The 21,611-nt window shown below is 45.8% G+C and overlaps 1 long non-coding RNA gene across 1 annotated transcript in view; it reads right to left on the minus strand.

Moving 5' to 3' along the window:
• The window catches only part of LOC128595450 (uncharacterized), a 54,594-nt gene extending 44,106 nt beyond the window's left edge, over positions 1 to 10,488 (minus strand). Inside the window, exon 1 of the long non-coding RNA XR_008382936.1 lies at positions 10,415 to 10,488. This is a non-coding gene — a long non-coding RNA (uncharacterized LOC128595450). The remainder of the gene's footprint in view (positions 1 to 10,414) is intronic.
• Positions 10,489 to 21,611: the final 11,123 nt, after the last annotated feature.

Raw genomic sequence — 21,611 nt, forward strand, 5'->3', positions numbered from 1 at the left:
GGAAATAGCAGAGGATATTAACAAATGGAAGAACATACCATGCTCATGGATGGGAAGAATCAACATTGTTAAAATGTCTATACTTCCTAAAGCAATCTACCTATTCAATGCCATTCCTATCAAAATACCAACATCGTACTTTCAAGATTTGGAAAAAATGATTCTGCGTTTTGTATGGAACCGGAAAAAACCCCGTATAGCTAAGGCAGTTCTCTGTAACAAAAATAAAGCTGGGGGCATCAGAATACCAGATTTTAGTCTGTACTACAAAGCCATAGTGCTCAAGACAGCATGGTACTGGCACAAAAACAGAGACATAGACACTTAGAATCGAATTGAAAACCAAGAAATGAAACTAACATTTTACAACCACCTAATCTTTGATAAACCAAACAAGAACATACCTTGGAGGAAAGACTCCCTATTCAATAAATGGTGTTGAGAGAACTGGATGTCTACATGTAAAAGACTGAAACTGGACCCACACCTTTCCCCACTCACAAAAATTGATTCAAGATGGATAAAGGACTTAAATTTAAGGCATGAAACAATAAAAATCCTCCAAGAAAGCATAGGAAAAATACTGGAAGATATTGGCCTGGGGAAAGACTTCATGAAGAAGACTGCCATGGCAATTGCAACAACAACAAAAATAAACAAATGGGACTTCATTAAACTGAAAAGCTTCTGTACAGCTAAGGAGACAATAACCAAAGCAAAGAGACAACCTACACAATGGGAAAGGATATTTGCATATTTTCAATCAGACAAAAGCTTGATAACTAGGATCTATAGAGAACTCAAATTAATCCACATGAAAAAAGCCAACAATCCCTTATATCAATGGGCAAGAGACATGAATAGAACTTTCTCTAAAGACGACAGACGAATGGCTAACAAACACATGAAAAAATGTTCATCATCTCTATATATTAGAGAAATGCAAATCAAAACAACCCTGAGATATCATCTAACCCCAGTGAGAATGGCCCACATCACAAAATCTCAAAACTGCAGATGCTGGCGTGGATGTGGAGAGAAGGGAACACTTTTACACTGCTGGTGCGACTGCAAACTTGTACAACCTTTCTGGAAGGAAGTATGGAGAAACCTCAAAGCACTCAAGCTAGACCTCCCATTTGATCCTGCAATCCCATTACTGGGCATCTACCCAGAAGGAAAGAAATCCTTTTATCATAAGGACACTTGTACTAGACTGTTTATTGCAGCTCAATTTACAATCGCCAAAATGTGGAAACAGCCTAAATGCCCACCAACCAGGAACGGATTAACAAGCTGTGGTATATGTATACCATGGAATACTATTCAGCCATTAAAAAAAATGGAGACTTTACATCCTTCGTATTAACCTGGATGGACGTGGAAGACATTATTCTTAGTAAAGCATCACAAGAATGGAGAAGCATGAATCCTATGTACTCAATTTTGATATGAGGACAATTAATGACAATTATGGTTATGGGGGGGAAACAGAAAGAGGGAAGGAGGGAGGTGGGTGGGGCCTTGGTGTGTGTCACACTTTATGGGGGCAAGACATGATTGCAAGAGGGACTTTACCTAACAATTGCAATCAGTGTAACCTGGCTTATTGTACCCTCAATGAATCCCCAACAATAAAATAAATAAATAAATAAATAGTGCCTTTTTTCCTTCCTCCTCCCACAAACAGGCTGTATATCCAGCAGCCTCCCATGCCTCTCTGAGCACCTCAAAATAGTATGACTTGACCTCCTTCACCCAAGAGAAGCCAAGGAGAAGGAAGGCAGACGCATTTGAGATACCACAGAAAGGTTTTTGCACACAGTGATTCCCTGCCCTTGGGCATTTTTGCACCCTCACATACTTCTCATTGCTGTGTTCCCATCACTGCAGTCATACCAGATCTTTGGCTCAGTCTTGGATGGAACCCACAATGCCCTTTCTGCCTCCATAGCAGGAGAAAGTTCTCTGCAGCCAGCCCTCTGCCCAAGCAACTAGGGACCAAGATGGCAAAAGCCTAATTGATGGCTGCAAAAGCAGTCAAGTACAGAAAAATGCAGAACAGAAAACCATGTAACAAAGTCACCAAGAAAGCCCATCCTGGTTTGTGCATACATGTGTGTTTTCAAAGGCCTCCCCGCCCTCCCTCTCTGGTTACTTTACTCAGAGCACCTTACGTTTACAATTATAACAGTAAATTATTTATAAAGGACCATACTGCATTCAGTGTCTGTCATGATCCTGCAGATTGTTACCACCCTGGGGAGTTTGCTGCCTAAGTCATTCAGACAGAATGGGCAAGCGAGGCATGAAGTTGGCCAGTAAGAGACAGTGACATAGTTGGGGCTTCCAGCTTACCCAGTGGTTACCTTACCTTATGCCAAGGTAACACAGGACAGTGGAAGAGTATGGTCTCCCTAAATCCCCAGTGGTAGTGATAGGGAAGCAGGAGGGAAGAATATAAGGAAAATATAACAGAAACAAGCTGTCAGACAACCTGTGTTGTCACAACACAGCTCTCAAGGTAAGAAGCTTTCAGCTCTCAAGGTAAGAAGCTTGTGTAAGGAGATAAGAGCCTAGCAGTACAGCCTGGGGCTGGGCCCCGAGCAGAGGGAGTTCTGTTTTTGATCATGCACTTAGTATCTGCAGCACCATTGCCCAGTTACTTCTTTATTTGTTTTTTGTTTTTTTTTCCTTTGAGACAGAGTCTTACTACTGCATTACCCTTGGTAGAGTGCCGTCGTGTCTCAGCTCACAGCAACCTCAAACTCTGGGGCTTAAGCAATTTTCTTGCCTCAGCCTCCTGAGTAGCTGAGACTACAGGCACCCCCCACAATGCCCAGCTATTTTTTTGTTGCAGTTTGGCTGGGGCCAGGTTTAAACCCGCCACCCATGGTATATGGTGCTGGCGCCCTATCCACTGAGCCACAGGTGCCGCCCAGGAATCTTATTTTCATCAGATTCTTTCCATAAGTCAGAGGATAACATCCTACATCTCTCCAAGTCTGATGAGAGGCCAGCCTCATTTATAGTTAATACCAACGAAAGATTATGTTAGCTGATTCTTTCCTTCCTTTTTTTTTTTTTTTAGAGACAGAGTCTTACTTTATTGCCCTTGGTAGAGTGCCGTGGCGTCACACGGCTCACAGCAACCTCCAACTCCTGGGCTTAGGCGATTCTCTTGCCTCAGCCTCCCAAGTAGCTGGGACTACAGGTGCCTGCCACAACGCCCGGGTATTTTTTGTGGCAGTTTGGCCAGGGCCAGGTTTGAACCCGCCACCCTCAGTATATGGGGCCCTTGCCCTACTCACTGAGCCACAGGCGCCCCCCAAAACTAACCCTTACTGGGTGTGCTATTGACAGGAACAGAAAATTAAAAGAAAGCTGTTTTGAGACAGCTAGGGAATAGCTAGCTCATAATGGTGGTAGAGACAATTGATCTAGGTGGTGAATTTGACAAAGTAGAAGTAGTCATTAAGTGGGTGGAGATACATCAATGACACTGGAGAGAGGAAGGAAAGAGAATCAGATCTGCCAATGATTTTCTTTTTTTTATTGAGACAGAGTCTCACTTTGTCACCCTTGGTAGAGTGCCGTGGCGTCACAGCTCATAGCAACCTCAAACTCTTGGGCTCAAGAGATTCTCTTGTCTCAGTCTCCCTAGTAGCTGGGACTACAGGGGCTCACCACAACACCTGGCTAATTTTTTTTCTATTTGTTTGTTTAGCAGGCTCGGGCCGGGTTTGAACTCACCAGCCCTAGAGCTTATGGCCGGCATCCTGACCAGTGAGCTACAAGTGCCCAGCCTTCTTTTCTTTTTTCTTAGTGATCCAGTCTTACTCTGCTGCTCAGGCTCAGGCTGGTCTCAAATTTCTGGTCTCTGGTGATCCTTCCACCTTGGCCTCCCAAACTGCTGGGATTTCAGGCATAAGCCACCTTGCCAATGGAAATCATTTTCACAGAAGTAGAGTCAAAGGTGTTCTTGTTGTTTTTTTTTTTTTTGACACAGAGTCTCACTATGTTGTCCTCAGTAGAGTGCTGTGACATCACAGCTCACAGCAACCTCAAATTCTTGGGCTTAAGTGATTCTTTTGCCTCAGCCTCCCAAGTAGCTGGGACTACAGGCGCCCACCACAATGCCTCGCTACTTTTTTGTTGCAGTTGGCATTGTTGTTTAGCTGGCCCGGGCTGGGTTTGAATCCCCCAGCCTTGTTGCATGTGGCCAGCATTGTAACCACTGTGCTACAGGTGCCAAACCAGAGTCAAAAGGTTTTGAAATCATTAGAAAAGATGAAATGTAGGCTTGGCGCCCATAGCACAGTGGTTATGGCGCCGGCCACATGCACTGAGGCTGGTGGGTTCCAGCCTAGCCTGGGTCAGCTAAACAACGACAACTGCAACCAAAAAAATAGCTGGGTGTTGTGGCAGGCCCCTGTAGTCCCAGCTACTTGGGAGGCTGAGGCAAGGGAATCACTTAAGCCCAAGAGTTTGAGATTGCTGTGAGTTGTGATGCCACATCACTCTACCAAAGGCAACATAGTGACTCCTATAGCTATAGCTCAGCGGCTAGGGCATGGGCCACATACACCAGGGCTGGCAGGTTGAATCCGACCTGGGGCTGCCAAACAACGACAACTACAACAAAAAAAATACCCGGGCGTTGTGGTGGGCACCTGTAGTCCCAGCTACTTGGGAGGCTGAGCAAGAGAATCGCTTAAGCCCAGGCATTGGAGGTTGCTGTGAGCTGTGATTTCATCGCACTCTACCAAGGGCGACATAGTAAGACTCTGTGTCAAAAGAAACGAAAAGATTAAATGTAGCCAGGTGCAGAGGCACAGCCTATAGTCTCAGCTATTCAGGAGGCTGAGGCAAGAGGATCATTTGATCCCAGGAGTTTGAGGCTATAGTGCACCATGATTGTTTCTGTGATTAGCCACCACACTCCAGGCTGGCCAACATAGTGAAACTCCTTCTCTCAAACAAAAACAAACAAACAGATGAGATTTAAGAAGTCAATTAAAAAACTTTTTAGGGGCACCCATAATTCAGTGGTTCAGGTGCTGGCCACATGCTCCAGGGCTGGTGGGTTTGAGCCTGGCCGGGGCCTACTAAACAAACAAACGAAAAGAAATAGCTGGGTGTTGTGGTGGGTGCCTACGGTCCCAGCTACTAGGGAGGCTGAACGAAGAGAATTGCTTGAGTCCAAGGGTTTGGGGTTGCTGTGAGCTGTGATGTCACAGCACTCTACTGAGGGTGACAAAATGAGACTCTGTCTCAATATTAAAAAAAAAAGAAAAGAAAGTGTTTTTTTTTTTTTTTTTCTAGAGACAGAGTCTCATTTTGTTGCTACAGCTCACAGCAACCTCCAGCTTTTGGGCTTAGGCAATTCTCTTGCCTCAGCCTCCTGTGTAGCTGGGACTACAGGCACCTGCCACAACGCCTGGCTATTTTTTTGCTTGAGTTGTCATTGTTGTTTAGCAGGCCAGGGCTGGGCTTGAACCCACCACCCTCAGTATATGGGGCCAGCACCCTACTCACTGAGCTACAGGTGCCACCCAAGAAATCTTTTTTTTTTTTTTTTTTTTTAGAGGCAGAGTCTCACTTTATGGCCCTCAGTAGAGTGCCGTGGCCTCACACAGCTCACAGCAACCTCCAACTCCTGGGCTTAAGCGATTCTCCTGCCTCAGCCTCCCGAGTAGCTGGGACTACAGGCGCCCGCCACAACGCCCGGCTATTTTTTGGTTGCAGTTTGGCCGGGGCCGGGTTTGAACCCGCCACCCTCGGTATATGGGGCCGGCGTCCTACCGACTGAGCCACAGGCGCCACCCCACCCAAGAAATCTTTTAAAAATTATAAAATATTTTAAATGTGCAGACTAGTACAGAGAATAATAATATAATAAACACTCTATGACTACCACCCAGATATGCAAATGTTACTTTTGTTGTTGTTGTTGCAGTTTGGCTCAGGCCGGGTTTGAAACCACCCTCAGTATATGGGGCTGGCACCCTACTCACAGGCGCCTCCCAACAAATGTTACTCTTTTGATATATTTGCTTCAAATTATTTTTAGCAATTTTTTCCTAGAGAAAAAAACAAATATTACAGATATAGTTGATGTCATCCCTGTTCTCTTCTCTTCTTCCCTAGAGATAAGTGCTATTCTCCTATTACTCTGTGGCCCTTCTAATTATTTTTAGACTCTTATAGACAGCCAAAAATATTATGTTAGGTATTCTAAATTTACGTAAATAGCACAATAACATACATATCCTTTTGCAGCTTTATTTCATTCAATATTCATATCATGTTCCAGAAACTCATCCATAATCATACATGTGTATATAATTTCTCCATTTTTTCCCAGTTGTAGCTATTATAAACAATGTGGCAATGGATAGCCAAGTGCTTGTTCCAAGTATATTTGTACGCTTGCCCAAAGTTTCTGAGGGGTATGGAATCCTGGGTTTCCAATAGAGATTGCCAAATTGCTTTCTAAGTGTATGTATTAAACTCTACATCTCAACCAATACTTGTATTGCCAGACTTCCAAATATTTACTAATTCAATGGACATAAATTACGGTCTTATCTTTTAATTTGCATTTTCTTGATCATCAGTGAGTGTAGACATTTCCGTGTAGGTTTCTTCTTCTGGGAGTGGAATTGCTTGTTCTCATTTTTGCCCTTAATTTCTGTGGGGTTGGCGGTCTTTTTTCTTTTTCTTTTTTTGTTTTGTAGAGACAGAGTCTCACTTTACCACCCTCGGTAGAGTGCTATGATGTCACAGGACTCACAGCAACCTCCAGTTCCTGGGGTTCCGCGATTCACCAGCCTCAGCCTCCCGAGCAGCCGGTACTACAGGCGCCTGCCACAACGCCAGGCCACTTTTTTTGTTGTTGTTGCAGTTCGACGGGGGCTGGGTTTGAACCTGCCACCCTTGGCATATGGGACCGGCACCCTACTCACTGAACCACAGGTGCCACCCAGGTCTTTTTTCTTATATAGATCTGTAGGAGTTCTCTATATATTTAACATAGGAATCATTATCAGTTACATATATTCCAAATACCTTCTCCTCTGAGGCTTTTTTTTTTTTGCAGTTTTTGGCCGCGGCTGGGTTTGAACCCGCCACCTCAGGCTTTTGGGGCTGGTGCCCTACTCCTTTGAGCCACAGGCGCCTCCCTGAAGCTTGTCTTTTAACACTATAGTGTCTTTAATTATTTTTTTAATTAGGAAAATGTTCAATTGTCCACAAGCATTGAGAGAACAGTATATTGAAACCATGTTGTTCATTACCCAGACTTAACAATTAACAAGGCTTTGCCAAACTTGCCTTGTCTATATCTTTTTTCTTTCTTATATTTATGGTAACGCATATTAAAGCAAATCCCAATTGCATGTTATTTCTCTCCTACATACAAGCATAGATACAACCACAGATATTTTCTTATGTAGTCATCACATCTTGACTCCTATCAAAATTAACAATTATTTTTTCCTGTCAACAAACAGATGGTGATTTTGTTATCACTTTTTTTTTTTTTTGGCCAGGGCTGGGTTTGAACCCACCACCTCCAGTATATGGGGCTGGTACCCTACTCCCTGAGCCACAGGCAACGCCCTCAAATGGTGATTTTGAATACGAGAGGTTTTTAATGGGGGCTCAATTTTTCTACTGCTTTACACCTGCAGTCCTTCTTATGCAAGGATGACTTGAAAGTGAGGATCAGCTTGTCCTTCTTTTTTTTTTTGTAGAGACACATCTCACTTTATCACCCTCTGTAGAGTGCCATGGCATCACACAGCTCACAGCAACTTCCAACTCCTGGGCTTAGGCGATTCTCTTGCCTCAGCCTCTCGAGTAGCTGGGACTACGGGCACCCACCACAACCCCCGGCCATTTTTTTGTTGTTGTTGCAGTTTGTCCGGGGCTGGGTTTGAACCCACCATCCTCAGTATATGGGGCCGGAACCCTACTCACTGAGCCACAGGCACCGCCCTCAGCATGTCCTTCTTAAGGAAAGTCCTTCTAGGCCAAGTGCAGTGGCTTATGCCCGTAATCCTAGCAGTCTGGGAAGCCAAGGCGGGTGGATTGCCTGAACTCATGAGTTCGAACCCAGCCTGAGCCAGAGCGAGACCCCATCTCTATAAATAACCGGGTGTTGTGGCAGGCACCTATAGTCCCAGCTACTAGGGAGATTGAGACACAGGATCACTTGAGCCCAAGAATTTGAGGTTGCTGTGAGCTATGATGCAATGGCACTCTGCCGAAGGCAACAAAGTGAGACTCTGTCTCAAAAAATAAATAAATAAATAGGGCGGCATCTGTAGCTCAGTGGAAAGGGCACAGGCCCCATATACCAAGGGTGGCAGGTTCAAACCCGGCCCCAGCCAAACTGCACCAAAAAAAATAGCCGGGCGTTGTGGTGGGCGCCTGTAGTCCCAGCTACTTGGGAGGCTGAGGCAAGAGAATCGCCTAAGCCTAGGAGTTGGAGGTTGCTGTGAGCTGTGTGACGCCATAGCACTCTACAGAGGGCGACAAAGTGAGACTCTGTCTCTACCAAAAATTAAATAAATAAAATAAATAAATAAATAAATAAAATAAGGAACGTCTTTCTGCACCTGGGACAGACGTGAGATTTCTGCTTCAGTTTGTACCTCTGGCAACTGCTTACAAAGCATATGACCACTTAAGTCATTATCTTCTTGACACTTCTGTTGGAAAATAGCCACTGACCTCAGAGAACGTGGTATGTCTGCTGCTCCTCTTTCCCAGTGACTACACCAGTCTTTCCCGTGAGGCCTGAGAATTCACACATAAAGCTCTTCATAACAGAGAAACCCAGTTAAATCTAGTCAGGATGGGTGGGGGGATGGTGGGCTGGAGTTAATCCCTCTGCTGTGTTCTCAAAATGAAGAAAACATGTTTACTGGGGGGAGGAACAGGCTTGAATACAAATAATAGATGAGCACTTTTCAAATCTGTGTGTTCTGGGACTCCCTAACCGTCTATGGATCTCTCCATGTATTGCTTAACAAAGCAAAAGACCCTGAGCCGCTAGAATTAATGGGAAGACTAGAGCGGCTCTGGATAAGATACCAGTGAGGTAATGTCTGGTTTTTGTTAAATATCCCAAATAGATTACTCACTCGTGCTAGATAAAAGGTAAAGACATTGTCATGTTATAAACACAAATCCTGGTGAAAAGAGGGCCCCACAGCTCCCCAGACTGGTGGGCTTTCATGCTGTTCAGAAGACCAGGAGGCCGTAGAATCACAGAAAACATCGTCCAGAGAAGAAAACCAGTTAGCTCTGTGATCTTTTCAAACTACTTTTTGTTAGGAACCAGAACACCAATGACAGCCTGTGATGCTCATATTAGACAAAGCCAGAAAGAAGGTCCACACAGAACATCCCTGTCTTCAGAAGAGCTCACTTAGCATAGCCAGGCCCAGAACTCCACTCAGCTCCCCTTCCCTCACAGGCCTTCGATTCTGTGCCTGGAGCTATTCTTTCCATTTAAAGCACTTTACAGTTTCCAAAGAATTTCCACATGCCTTGTTTTAACTGATCCTCCCAAGATCCTCAAACTGAAGGCACAATGGTTCATGCTGTAGCCCTAGCACTCTGGGAGGCTAAAGCAAGTGGATTGCTTGAGTTTGGGAGTTCAAGACCAGCCTGAGCAAAAGCGGCACTCTGTCTCTACTAAAAATGAACAACTGAGGCAAGAGGATTGCTTGACCCCAGGAGTTTGAGGTTGCTGTGAGCTATGATGCCACGGCCCTCTACCCAAGGTGACAGATTGAGACTCTAGCTAAAAAAAGAGCCTCAGACTGAGACAATAGAGGCTCAGACTGGTGAAGTCAACAGGCAGGACCTCTGACCTAACTCATAGCCATTTTCCTTTATCCATTGAAAGGGTTGATAAAGGTCTCCCAGGTAGTTCCTTTCTTGACCTTAGAACTCTGGGATAGGCTAAGAAGAGAGCCAGGTCATTAGCAGAGCTCCTGTTTTGCAGAGACAAATGGAGTACCAGAGAAATGGACCTATTGCTTGAGGGTTCTTGCCGCCAGCCCAGTCGTCCCATATACTCTCTGACACTGTGATAGGGTCCTTGAAATTTCACAACTTCCTGGCAGATATCAGGGCAGCGGATGGTAATTCCAATAGCATTGGCCAGTCTCCCACACAGGCCCGAATCCAGCCTGCTCATTCTGCTGCAGACTTCCTACTCCTCCACACTGTTGCCCTGCCAGCCGACCCTGAATCTTAGTAGCAAGCTTTGCAACCTTGCCAAGAAGTCTCCCAGACATGTGAAAGCAGCTTCTGATAATGAGCAAACTTTGAGGCTGGCATCACACCTCCACCCCCCACCCCCGCCTCACCCCCATCCCACCCCTACCCTGCTCACCTCCATTTATAAGTGTGTGCAAGTCCTGCCGTTCAGAAGCCCAGAAATACAAACTCAGAGGAGCTGGGAGCTCAGTACCCCTAGGACCTGGAAGGACCTGAGTCTGCACTGGGGAATATTTGTGCTTATCGCATCTGATGGCGTCATCAATGAAATTTACCACTGAGAAGCTCAGCACATCTCACTGTGATTTTTGCTGCTCCCACTTCTTCCTTCTAAGGAAATTGCCAGCCTCCTTATGGGTCACAGGGCTTTAATAATCAGGAATTAAATAACGTGGAAAGCACCAATAATTACATGGAGGTGAAACAGTATCACAGCAGTACTACCTATTTATTAATATAATTTTTTTAAGTGTACATCATACATTTATTACCAGCAACCCTCTCAACTCCAAAATTGGGCCCAGGGATTAAAAAATAAAAATTCATTGCACTACTTAGTAAAGCATTACTAGTAACTTTCATAAAAAATGTACAAACTTTATTAAAAATTTATCAAGCCTAGGGTGGCGCCTGTGGCTCAGTGAGTAGGGTGCCGGCCCCATATACCGAGGGTGGTGGGTTCAAACCCAGCCCTGGCTGAACTGCAACCAAAAAATAGCCAGGCATTGTGGCGGGCGCCTGTAGTCCCAGCTGCTCGAAAGGCTGAGGCAGGAGAATCGCAAAAGCCCAAGAGCTGGAGGTTGCTGTGAGTCCTGTGATGTTGCAGCACTCTACCGAGGGTGGTAAAGTGAGACTCTGTCTCTACAAAAAAAAAAAAAAAAAAAATTTATCAAGCCTTCAAATTATTTGGTTACTATTAATATAATTATTATTATTTTGGAACAGGGTCTCACTCTGTTGCCCTGGGTAGAGTTCTGTGGTGTCATAGCTCACAGCAACCTTAAATTCTTGGGCTTGAGTGGCCCTCTTGCCTCAGCCTCCCAAATAGCTCAGACTACGGGCATGCACTACCATGCCCAGCTAATTTTTCTATTTTTAGTAAAGATAGGGTCTCACTCTTACTCAGGCTGGTTTTGAACACCTGAGCTCAAGCAATCCACCCACCTTGGCCCCCCAGAGTGCTGGGATTACAGGTGTGAGCCATCACGCCTGGTCTATTTATTAATATTATTAAAGTCAGACCAAAGTGCCTGCCTTTTCCATCATCTCTCAGTTATTCACACGATCAACCCAGTGGATGGGGAAAATAGAAAATCACAATTACCTAGTGTGTTCACAGTTTACAATGCATTTCTTAAATTTGAAAATATTTTATTTCTCTCAATCTTAAGAATAAAACTGTTTCTGGTATGCAGTAGCACAAATGTTGGTTTCTCTTCCTTCTGGAGTTTGGAAGGGAAGAATTACTTATCTCCACTTTACAAAGGAACAAATCAAGATAATAATTATTCAAAAGCAAATGAAATATTGTAGTGTACCTTAGATTCAAATTTGGCTTTTCTGGCCACAAATGTCTAGACTCCCAGCATCCTGGGATATATATATATGGCCCCCTTTTTTCCTCATGCAATTAGTCTTGTGATGCAACAGCTTTTTTTTTTTTTTTTTTAGACAGAATCTCACTATGTCGCCCTGGGTAGAGTGTCATGGCATCACAGCTCACAGCAACCTCAAACTCTTGGGCTTAAGCAACTCTCTTGCCTCAGCCTCCCAAGTAACTGAGTCTACATGAGCCTGCCACAATGCCTGGTTAGTTCCTTGTTGCAATTGTCATTGTTTAGCTGGCCCAGGCTGGTTTGAACCCATCAGCCTTGGTGCATGTGGTTGGTGCCATAACCACTGTGCTATGGGTGCCAAGCCAATGCCATAGCTTTTAAAATTGCCCAACTGTGGGCTGGGTGAGGTGGCTCACGCCTATAATTCCAGCACTCTGGGAAGCCGAGGTGGGTAGATTGCTTGAGCTCACAACTTCAAGACCAGCCTGAGTAAGAGCAAGACCCTGTCTCAAAAAAATAAATAAAATAGGGCTAGACATAGTGTTTCACGCCTGTAATCCCAGCACTCTGGGAGGCTGAGGTGAGTGGATTGCCTGAGCTCACAGGTTCGAGACCAGCCTGAGCAAGAACAAGACTCAGTCACTAAAAATAGCTGGGTGTTGTGGCAGGCGCTTGTGGTCCCAACTACTTGGGAGGCTGAGGCAAGAGGATCGCTTTAGCCCAAGAGTTTGAGGTTGCTGTGAGCTGTGACACCATGGCATTTTACCGAGGGCAACGAAGTGAGACTCTGTCTAAATAAATGAATAAAATAAAACAAAATGTCTCAAATGTGTACCATCCTCACTACTCCCAGGCACAGTTCTAAGTACTTTAAATCTATTAACTAATTTAATCCTCATAAAACACTGAAGTAGGTGTCTGCATTATATTATTCCCTTCATACAAAGAAACTGAGGCATATAGTGGTTAGGTGATTTACCTAAAGGTTCACCGCTTATAAGTGGTAGAGCAGGAGTCTGAACCCAGGCAGCCTGGCTCCTGAGTCTGGGTCCCTGATGCTGGCTGCATCACCAGCTTTCACTTCCTAGGTTGTAAGCGCCTGCCTAGCTCAGACATCAGTCAGTAAGTCACTTGAAGGCAAGAACTGTACTTTCATCTTTATTGCTGATTCCTGGGCATTATGTTTGGCACGTAGTATTATACAGGGTGTCCCAAATGTCACCATACATACATAGAGAAAATGGAAAATTATAGCTAAATGTACCTTTATTTACAAAATATTCATTACGAAATTTTACAAAATATTTACAAAGTATTTCTCTACATGTTGGTATATAAATATAAAATATAATGTAATATAAAGTATAACATGAGGTTGTTATTGATGATTTTCCTATGGATGGCGACCTTTATTGGACACCCTGTATATACTATGCTCAATGACCATCTACTGAATAAATGCACAATTGGTCAGCAGGGAGGCCGGAGGGAAGGTTGTCCTGTTTAAAAGTAAATTCCAGAGCTCAAACTTGTCATCAGTTCTTTCTTCTGCTTTTATCCAAGATAATAAACAGTCACAACCTCCCCCCTACAGATTTTTGATTCCATTCTAGCCCCTCCTTTGATGAATTTTGAGTAACCAGCTCTCCCAAAGGCAGGGCTAGCTCACGAGGACTCAGGGCAGAGCTGTTGGGGACCCCTGCCTGAGGTCCGCTGTCAGGCTCCCAGGGCTGTACTTTTGTATTGGGGTTCAGATCAATAGGCTCCCACAGAAACTAGAAATCAGATCCACAGCTTCTGTGATGAGGTGGAATCAAATGGTGAGGCTTCCCAGAATGTCCGAGTGCATCAGCTGCTCAGGCTGGGAAAAATACAGAACACATGCCCATAAGGGTGGCAAGTTGTAAATTGAGATCTAATAGGAGCCATCTGGTCTGGCAAAGTGGCCAACTGGAGGGATGGGAGCCTGGAAACTGCCCAAGAGCAAACTTATCTTGGGGAAATGATGAGTCAGCACTGTCCAAAAACAAAACCTCTAATGAAGTTCTTTGTAGCAGGCCCCCCAGAATCTTCCTGGTGTAACTAGAGTTGCATAATTCCATCTAAAGGTTACCTTGGGACTGGGTGTGGTGGCTCACACCTTTAATCCTAGCACTGGGGGGAGGAAGAGGGGACCGAGGCGGGTAGATTGCCCTGAACTCAGGAGTTTGAGACCAGATTGAGCCACAGAGAGACCTCGTCTCTACCAAAAAAACAAAAAACAAAAAACCCAGGCATTATGGCAGGTGTCTGTAGTCCCAGCTACTGGGGAGGTCATGTGAGGCAAGAGAATCGCTTGAGCCCAAGAGTTTGAGGTTGCTGTGAGCTATGACGCCACAGTACTCTACCAAAGGCCACAAAGTGAGACTCTATCTCAATAAAAATAAATAAAATTAAAAAAAAAAAAAAAGAAAATTAAAGGTTACCTTTGGATTAAAGTTTTTAAATGCCTGATCTCAGCTTAGGTATAACGTGTGAATATGATAAGGTAAACCTACATTGGGGGCAGCCAGAGAGACCCACCAGGCAAGATGTAACAGGGAGGGATGGGGGCAGCTCTGCCCCCTAGAACTGGGACAGTTTAGCCTTGGTCCTGGAGGACAGCTTTCCTAGCCTTCCTGTATCTTCTTCTCCCAGCCACAGTCACTAAAAAGCAACCAATTACCAAGTCTAATTATCTTCCTTCAGCCTCTTTCCTGACAGACTGCCAAGGCTCTTGCCAAAGCTCTGCTTCACCAACACCCTGATCCAAAAAGCCCCAAGTCAACAAGGAAAAGGCTCTGTGGGCCCAGAGCAGCTGTAAAGCTTCCCAACACCAAAACAGGGCATAAGAGGTCAATGCCAGGGTGCTTCAAAGCAACTCCCCCTCCCACCCCCCCTCAGCATCAGCATTTGGACAGATGGAGGAGAGGTGGTGGCATTGGCCACCTGGAACTGCACCAGAAAATTCACAACAGCAATCAACACAACGGCTCTTAACCACCCCGGAAATCAGGAGGCTTTTTAAAGGCCTTTTTGCACTTATAGTGGAAAGTATAGTGGAAGCTCCAAGGTCAGGGATTGCTTAGAGCTGAGTCTGGCCGCACAGCTGAGTGTAGCTGGAAGATAGGCCAGGGGCTCTCAGGAAACGGTACTGCTGTTGATCCACACTGCTTCACACTGCCAAAATAGTTTTCCTGCTTCTGCCCAGGAGTGAGCCTGAGACCTGATTAGCCTCTTCTTCCCTGGAACAAGACGTAGCTCCCTCCTGAAGGACCGTCCCAAGCTGCAGAAGCTCTCTCCGACTTGTACAAGAGTGAGTCAGTCTCCAAAACCCCAGCAGCCTCAGGGGCCTGGACTTGTAGGAGCAGGGAGTAGGGGAAACCAGGCAGCCATTTCCTCAGCCTCCAACATTGCAGCCCTGGGGAAAGAAGGGCCAGGTGCACAGTGCAGGGCAGTTATGAAACCTGAGAAAACGCTGGAGTGACATTGGCTGGTTCTTTGAGAACAGGCAGGTATTGTTTAATTGGGTGCAGTGGGGGTAATAGAATACCCATCAATTCCTGCACGAACACCATCCTAGGCTTATGTGGGGCGGGGGCCTTTCAGGAGCCTGGGTGGTTTCAAACTGAAATGTGAGAAGAAAGGTTACGCCCCTTTGAGGGTGTTGGTGACCCACACCCAGAAGAAAGGAGGTCCAGAAACCAGGTTGGACATTTCCCAACCCTCACCCCTGCACATAGTTCAACAGATCTCAACACATGCCTAAGACAACATCTCCAAGGATACAGAAACTCCACTGGTCAGTAATTAAAGAAGAATGCTTTCCTTAAAACCTTAGTGGAGGATTGTTTCTCCATATGTCATTATCCTGGTCACCAGCAAATGTTTACCGAGAAGGTTCTGTCTGAAACATTGGGTTACAAAGGTCAGTGCCTGCCCAGCCCTTGCATCCTGAAGACATTCTAAAAGATGTAACAAAGTTTAGAAAATTGAGGCTCATTGCCCATAGTTCAGTGGTTAGGGTGCCGGCCACCTACACCGGGCCTGGCGGGTCCGAACCTGGCCCAGGCCTGCTAAACAACAATGACAACTATACCAAAAAAATAGCCGGGCGTTGTGGCGGGCGCCTGTAGTCCCAGCTACTGGGGAGGCTGAGGCAAGAGAATTGCTTAAGCCCAAGAGTTAAAGGTTCCTGTGAGCTGTGACGCCACAGCACTCTATGGAATGGTGACAAAGTGACTCTGTCTCAAAAAAAAAATAAATTTAGAAAATTGAGCAACCCGACATGCCACACATTAGGCTTGCTGCTGATCAAACACAAGAGATACAGAATACTTCACCTTTGTGCAGAAGACAGAAGCTTTTTGCATGTTTGACTTTTCTCTTTCACATTGGTTAGAAGGCTAGATAAAGTAAGAAGGGAATAAAAGCAAAGGAGAGGATTGTGGAGAAAGTGATAATAGAGAGAGGCTGGGAAGCCAGAGGACAAGGCCCCCAGGTCTGAGTGGGGGGAGAGAGGCCAGGCACCTAAAGGTCATTATTTCACCCTTCTCCATTGCCACCGTCCCCCTCCTCCCCCCCCAGTCCTCCTGTGCTCTGAGCCCTGGTAGGTTCTATAGACCTTTCCTTCCTTTACCTACAGCAGGAGAGCTGGAGTGACCAGTGTGCTGGTTCTCGTAGCCCCATGTGCCATGCTGAGCTCCTAGTCTACTTTTTAACCCTGTGGCCTCTAAAAACTAGAGAGAGTGGGTGGAAGAGTTTAATACCATGTTTAATACCATGTTTTCTGCCCCCTCTAGTACTTTCTTTCCCAACAGGACATTCTATGCATCTCTGTCACCAATGTCCCCCTGGAGAAGGGCTGCACCTGCCCCTAGAAGCTCGTCTTCTGTGCCTTTGCCTACACCCTCCTTTGTATCTGAAAGACTGGCCATTCTGTCCATTATTATTTGACCCTTATTTTAAAAATGCAGCTCCTCTATGTGGCTTTTCCTGATTCCCACCCTTAATTAAACTGTCCCAATTAACCTGAACAGAGGCTCAGCAGAATTACAGGACTTCATTGCAAACACTGCTTATTATACATAGTAGCTAGTAGAACATACAGACTTTGCCTTATTCATTCTATGTCCTCCCCTCATCCCCCAGAAAACCCAAGTGAACCTTGCATCAGGTATTCCTTGCCCAAGAAGTGGTGACTGACTTGTTGGACTGAATGACTATGTGACAGCTGTAATCAATCAAGATTCCACAATTACGGCTCAGCACCTGTAGCTCAAGTGGCTAAGGCGCCAGCCACATACCCCAGAGCTGGAGGGTTCAAAACCAGCCTGGGCCTGCCAAACAACGACAAATGCAACAAAAAAATAGCCGAGCATTGTGGCAGGCACCTGTAGTCCTAGCTACTTGGGAGGCTGAGGCAAGAGAATTGCTTAAGCCCAAGAGTTAAAGGTTGCTGTGAGCTGTAACGCCACAGCACTCTATCCAGGGCGATGGCTTGAGACTCTGTCAAAAAAAAAAAAAAAAAAAGATTCCACAATTACCATTCACCAGGCAATACAGAGTGTTTCCATGCCAGAGCCTTCTGCTGAGTGGAGATGTCACCTAATTTATTAATTAATGCAAACACTGTTCATCCAAATGCTCCAGGGCATGGTTAAAAAAAACCTCAGTACATTTAAAAAATGATAAAAATAGTATTTGGCAGCATAGAAAAAAAAACCCCAAAGTTTTATTCCTAGCCCTTTCATCTCTGTAGCAATCATATCCTCCCCAACCTATCTCCCCACCCCCTACCCAGTTCACAGTCCCCCTTCCCACCTTCCCTACTGTGCTTCTTTGTCAATTAACAGATTCCTGCCAGTGTTTGCTAATTGGGTTAATGCAGTGGTTGTGTGATTGTTCTTCCTGCAGTCCAACCCACTGCACTGGCTGCTTTCTGACTACCTGCCTCTCATCTGTTCCAGGATCACTAATTTGCAACAACAACTTCCATTGTCATCTACCTCTCAGACTTTGGGGTTTTAAGTGAACAGGAGATGCTGCTATTTGGGTTTGTCTGGTCTACAATGGGGCCATTCTGCAGGGTTTCTGGGCAGTTCAGGGCTGCCCGGGTGAAGGGGAAATTGGAGCCATGATGGGACCCAGCTGGAGAGCTGTGTTGAGGACCTGGGAAGGAGGGAGGGGAGCAGGCAGGGGAGGAGATGGTGGGGTAAGATCCTGACCTTTTCTTCCCAGCCACTGGGGTGTGCATTTCATTTTAATCAGTTTCAGATGAAACTGACAAGCTGAGAGCCTCAGGAATCTCAGGGCCCTACCTTTGGCCTCTGGTTTCCAGAACAGAAAGCAACAGAGGTTGGGCAGTGTGTGACCTGGTCTGACCCTGCTTCCAAGAGAAGGCAGTGCTGAGGGCAGCCTTTCTGATCCCCAAAGTTCAGTCACAGCCTGTTCTCTCTCAACATCCTTAGTGGAAAAAAAAAGGCTGTAGCCCCAGGTTGTTTTTTTTTTGTTTGTTTTTGGTTGTTGTTTGTTTTTTGAGACAGAGTCTCAAGCTGCCACCCTGGGTAAAATGCTGTGGTGTCACAGCTCACAGCAACCTCAAACTCTTGGGCTTAAGCAACTCTCTTGCCTCAGCCTCCCAAGTAGCTGGGACTACAGGCACCCACCACAATGCCCGGCTATTTTTGTTGTTGCAGTTGTCATTGTTGTTTTAGCTGGCCCGGACTGGGTTCGAACCTGCCAGCCTCGGTGCATGTGGCTGGTGCCCTACCCACTGAGCTATAGGCACTGCCCTGTGTAGCCCGTTATTTTTTAAGGTGTCCATTCTGCTTGATATGTTGAGATCGTTACCTGCCAAAAGTAAGGAAATGTTAGCATTCTTGGAGTGCAGTGCAACTGGGACAGTGAGAGCCAGCTTCCAGGAATTCTGAGGTGCCCCTGGGGGAATGCCTTTGTTGGTGGGGTTGGTATGAGGTTGCTAGTACAGTCTTTGGTCTGGTATTCCTTCATCCTGGGTCCCCTGAAAGGCTATGCTTCTTTCTTTCTTTTTTTTTTTTTTTTTGCAGTTTTTTGGCTGGGGCTGGGTTTGAACCCACCACCACTTGGCATATGGGGCCGGCACCCTACTCCTTGAGCCACAGTGCCACCCAAGGTTATGCTTCTTACATTGACTTCTATATATATATATTTTTTAATTTTAATTTTTTTTTATTTTTGAGACAGAACCTTGGGCAGCGCCTGTGTCTCAAGGAGTAGGGCTCCAGTCCCATATGCCGGAGGTGGGGGGTTCAAATCTAGCCCCGGCCAAAAACCAAAAAAAAAAAAAAGAATCAGAGACAGAGCCTTAAGCTGTCACCCTGGGTAAAGTGCTGTAGCATCATAGCTCACAGCAACCTCCAACTCCTGGGCCCAAGCGATTCTCTTGCTTCAGCCTCCCAAGTAGCTGGGACTACAGGCACCTGCCACAACGCCTGACTATTTTTTGGATGCAGCTGTCGTTGTTTGGCGGCCCCAGGCTGGATTCAAATCCTCCAGCTCAGGTGTATGTGGCTGGTACCTTAGCCACTTGAGCCACAGGCGCCAAGCCATCTTACATTGACTTCTATCTCTGTCTTTGCCCTTTCTTCCCTGGCCCATCACCTCATAGGCAGTGTAAGGACACCAGGTAGGCAGCTTCAGGGCTTCTAATCAGAACCCAAGGGAGTGCTGAATGGGAGGTGAAGGCAGCTCTGGGCTCCTCTACAGACACACAAGGGAGAACTTTTTTGGCACTTCATATAGTAACACTTTATATTGTTCTATCTTGTAATTAATTTACTTCCTGACAGCCCCAAACACTTGGGGGCGGGGGCAGGAAATACTTAGCTCTCTGAAACCCTAGTGTGTACTGGGCCATGTTATGGTAGGTGCCCCGTCAGTGCTTATTTCTGCCTTCAGTCTTTTTTGTTTGTTTTTTTTGAGAGTCTCACTTTGTTGCCCTCAATACAGTGCCATGGCATCATAGCTCACAGCAACCTCAGACTCTTGGGCTCAATTGATTCTCTTGCTTTAGCCTCCCAAGTAGCTGGGACTATAGGGGCCCACCACAATGCCCAGCTATTTTTTTTTTTTTTTGTAGAGACAGAGTTTCACTGTACCGCCCTCGGTAGAGTGCCGTGGCGTGACACAGCTCACAGCAACCTCTAACTCTTGGGCTTACGCGATTCTCTTGCCTCAGCCTCCCAAGCAGCTGGGACTACAGGCGCCTGCCACAACACCCGGCTATTTTTGGTTGCAGTTTGGCCGGGGCTGGGCTTGAACCCGCCACCCTCGGCATATGGGGCCGGCGCCCTACTCACTGAGCCACAGGCGCTGCCCTGCCCAGCTATTTTTAAAGACAGGGGTCTCGGGCGGCGCCTATGGCTCAAAGGAGTAGGGCACTGGCCCCATATGCTGGAAGTGGAGAGTTCGAACCCAGACCCAGCCAAAAACTGCCAAAAAAAAAAAAAAAAGACGGAAGGGGGTCTTGCTCTAGCTCAGGCTGGTCTCAAACTCCAGCAATCCACCTGCCTCAGCCTCCCAGAGTGCTGGGACTATAGGCGTGAGCTTCCTCCCCTGGCTCTGCCTTCAGTTTTGATTATTTGTAAACTTGTCTGACCTCGGTTCTCTCTGCTTTCATTAGCTTGTAAGCTTCTAAGAAGTCCACATCTTTGTAATCACTGTGGCACCTGCAGTGGAGTGACAGACCTGAAATACATGCTCAATAAGTAATAAATGAATTACACTGGATTGAAAATTCCTGGCAATCAAATAAAAAGCAAGGGTCTCTCATGAAAGGAAGTGTTGAGATTGAGCAAAAGATAAACAAATACACCAACACACCAACACTGCTATGTTTCCTTTGGAAAGGCTGCAGTTCTCCCTTGGGACGCCTATCTCTGTGTGACTGTCTATGCACCACTGCCCTCCGCTGGACGTGGAGTCGAATGAAGCTGCCCCAGCCCCACACGGCGCTTCAGGACTCCCTTAGGTTTCCTTCCCTCCCTATTTGGGACAAGCCTCCTGGGCAAACCGGTTTCGTAGTTGGCTTCTCTTACCAGGTTTTTGTTTTGTTTTGTGTACCCTGATTGCCTTGCATTGAATCCATGAAACCTGGGAAGTACAAGAGGAACAACATCTTCTTTGACTTCTTTGGGTTCAATAAATGTTTAATGATATGAAAATAAACATAATGACACACATTCCTGGCATGCCAGCAATCACTTTGGACTATTATTATGATTATTAATATAAGAATCCATTATAGGAACATACACCTGTTGTTAGTCTAAAACATGTACAGTGGTGTTTTTTGAAAGACAACTGAAGAGGGCAGCGCCTGTGGCTCAAAGGAGCAGGACGCTGGCCCCATATACCACAGGTGGCAGGTTCAAATCTGGCCCTGGCCAAAAACTGCAAAAAAAAACAAAAAGACAGAAAACTAAAGAAAATAAGGACAAAAAGCTTCAAGTAGAAGAAAAGAATTCAAAAGCAATCAATCATTCCTATTTTATCTTTTTTTTTTTTGTAGAGACAGAGTTTCACTTTATTGCCCTCGGTAGAGTGCCATGGCGTCACACAGCTCACAGCAACCTGCAACTCCTGGGCTTAGGCGATTCTCCTGCCTCAGCCTCCCGAGTAGCTGGGACTACAGGCGCCCGCCACAATGCCCAGCTTTTTTTTTGTTGCAGTTTGGCCGGGGCTGGGTTTGAACCCGCC

This window comes from Nycticebus coucang, chromosome 10, assembly GCF_027406575.1.
Source record: "Nycticebus coucang isolate mNycCou1 chromosome 10, mNycCou1.pri, whole genome shotgun sequence".
Classification (NCBI taxonomy): Eukaryota; Metazoa; Chordata; class Mammalia; order Primates; family Lorisidae; genus Nycticebus; species Nycticebus coucang.